We start from the raw sequence: 3,254 nt of genomic DNA, 5'->3' as shown, positions 1-3,254 counted from the left end.
TGTATGTGTTTTTACTTTAGTTTGACCATGGATACACAGATGTGGGAACCTATAGGCCTCCTGGCAGTGGTGATTATCAAATCCTAGGTCTGTCTTTGTGTGACGAGCTCTGTGGAGCTGACCGTACCCCAGACCAAGGTCATGGTCATGTTTTAGAAGACCACCTTCTGCGCGGTGCATACAGGGATCAGAGACTGAAGGGTCTGATGGGTACACTGGGACTGGTGACGACGGACTGGGTTATGAGGCTAACACTGACCCCATTTGCACGAAGGTGCAGCAGCAGTTATATCTCTAAGGAATAATGGAGGATTTAAAGTCAATACTGTTACGATGTCCCTTTTTTGCAAGGCTTTGATTGAATCTGTTGGAATTGTTTTAATGTAAATCCACTGGGTAGACTGAAAGTGGCCAGTAAGATCATTGGGACTGGGCAGAACCTTTTTAATAGGCATGTGCTCAGGAAGGCCCATGTCGGCCTGGACTCTCCGGGCTTCCCCGTGCAGGGAGGGTCGGGCTTCAGGGTGCCATGGGGGAAGACTAAGGAGGACCAGGGACTCCTTATATCCCTGTCGCCATTAAGTTAAAGATTCGCTAACAAAATGCAACATTCGCGTAGAGGGAAGACGACACTCCTGTCCCCTCTCAAACCAGTACAACAACCAGTTCAACCATGGTAGCAGCTATCTCCTCAGGAACTCAACCTTCATCCACTACATCTGTGGCTTCTAGCCCCTCTACCTCTACAACGGGCTCAGAAGTGAGACCAAAAAGACCAACAAACCACTCTGGGTTCCTTGCTGTGGAGAACCATGGGCCCAAAGACGCAAAGCCACCTGGACAAGGAGTTATTCAAAATGGTGGCTCAGGAATTCCAGCCGTTTTCGATGGTAGAATACGAGGGGTAGGTATACTAACATGTATCATGTTACGTGAAACTAACGTGTATCATGGTTATATTAAACTAACATCATGATTACATTCAACTCTAACATTTATCATGTTACATTAAACTGACATGTATCATGGTTACATTAAAGTCTAACATGTATCATGGTAACATTAAACTGACATTTATCATAGTAACATTAAATAACATGTATCATGGTAACATTAAACTAACATGTATCATAGTAACATTAAATAACATGTATCATGGTTACATTAAACTTTAACATGTATCATGGTTATGCTGAATGATAGTGACTGCTGTCCTGACATGTCACTGTATTGTTTATCTCTTAATAGCATCGGCTATAGAAGACATGATAAGGTAAGTGTTTTTGCACTGGTTTGGTACAGAACACAATATGTGTGAACCTAGCTGGCAGTGGTGGAGTTATTAGATTATGACATTGCAATGAACCCAATGTTTTATTCACAATTTTATTTCATAGAAAAAGGAAAGACTGTGATTCAAAACATTTCATCTAATTTTACCAGAGAGTCAGAGCCTACCTATCAGAGGGACCAGAGTGGCAGACCTACTGAACAACATCATCTAGATATTAGATTATAGAATGGAGCTATCCATGTATATGAGACACTACTCTCATAGCTGGGGCGATGTGGCCAGCATAACGTCAGCTCAGTGGCGTTTATAACGTAGCTCACTGAGTCGTCATGACAACACAGAGCAGGGACAAAGGGTAGAAAGACTTCAGTCCTTGTTTGACCACGATAATGGCAGCCGTCTCCCTACACGTATTCAGTCAGTCAAGATGTTCTTCTGTGTAGAGAGGCTAATTTAGAGAGGAAACATGCAATGTAAAATGATTAAATGTATTCAGTAGCTTGCTCCTCTGTGTGTGTGTGTGTGTGTGTGTGTGTGTGTGTGTGTGTGTGTGTGTGTGTGTGTGTGTGTGTGTGTGTGTGTGTCCTCATCTCCACCTGAGAGCTGCTCCACTGGGCTTCAGTCTTCTGTGAGTGTTGCTGCATGTGGAGGCTGGCTATATGTCCTGACTCTCTGCTGCCTTCTCTTCCACAAACTGGATTGCCAGACCCAGTGACCGTCCTGCACCAACCAGGGACCAACAAGAACCTGCCATAACTGTCCCTGATACAACTATGGAAGATCTTGATGATGATCAGAGTCTGGGTCCAGCCCGACCCTCAAGCCCCAAACATAATAGATCCCCGAACAGGTTAGCAACACCATGGAGTTGTGAGTCTAATGCACACTAGGGATGGAGTTGATGCCTTTGATTTTAATTAAGAGGATGAGAATAGTTATCTTATCTTAACCGACATTTATAACCCATACAAATAGGTTAATAATAGATTACATCTATCGAGGGACGCTTGGGTTTGTCTTTTTTATATAATGTTATGTCTTTGATTTCACCTGGTACTAGTCTATCTGCAACTGTGTAAATAATGCTCAACTCCAATAAAAATACTAATAAATAAATACTAATTAATCTCTTGGCATTTCATGTTTAACATGTCATCTACATGTTAAAATGTATTTCTCAATCCCATTTCCTTCACAGTCAAGTAAAGATAGAGAAGAAGACTCACTATCTTCTCTTATTATTTAGTTGGACTTGTGCTTATACTCCAAGCGACCTTTAGGAGTCAGCTGATATATGAGACTGGGTTGTCGTCAGGTTCTGTTCGGGTCACACATCCCCTCAGTGTCACGAAGGCTTCTGCCTGGGCTTTGGGACGCAACCTCGATGATTTAAGACTGACTCGTGCAGTGACATCTGCTGGCGGCGTTTTTAAAAACAGTTGGAACATAATGTGACGCGTTGGCTATTACGTCCATTGAGTTTCAACTCGAAACAGAAACATCTTGTTTTGACTTATCACACTCCCCCCTGGTTCTACAATAGATAGATAACAACTTTATTAATCCCTCGAGGTGAAATTCCTTTGTTACAACCGCCCAGCAGCAGTGGAAAACACAGGAAAGATACAATGCAAACAAAATAGGCCTACAAAGTAGCCTACTAATGAAAACTAAAATAGACGCTAAAGTAAATGCTGAAGTAAAGACAAACAGAACAAACAGGGTAAACAAAACAAACGGTGCAAACAATATCAATTATAAAGTGGCACAGTACCAGTAATTTATTATACTAAAGTTTATAAATGCAGAATGTAAACCAAGAGAAGTGTCGATGCTGCAAACGCAAAATGTAAAAGGCCTTTTATGGGTATGAGTTTACAGTGGACAGAACACACCATACCGTGCCATCCTGGATTCTCCAAGAATGACAATCTGACCAATAAGAAAGCGATTAGAAAGT

This window comes from Gadus morhua, chromosome 1 (genome assembly GCF_902167405.1).
Source record: "Gadus morhua chromosome 1, gadMor3.0, whole genome shotgun sequence".
In the NCBI taxonomy this organism is placed as follows: domain Eukaryota; kingdom Metazoa; phylum Chordata; class Actinopteri; order Gadiformes; family Gadidae; genus Gadus; species Gadus morhua.
The sequence above is the reverse complement of the archived record's forward strand: the minus strand, read 5'-3'. Positions refer to the sequence as shown.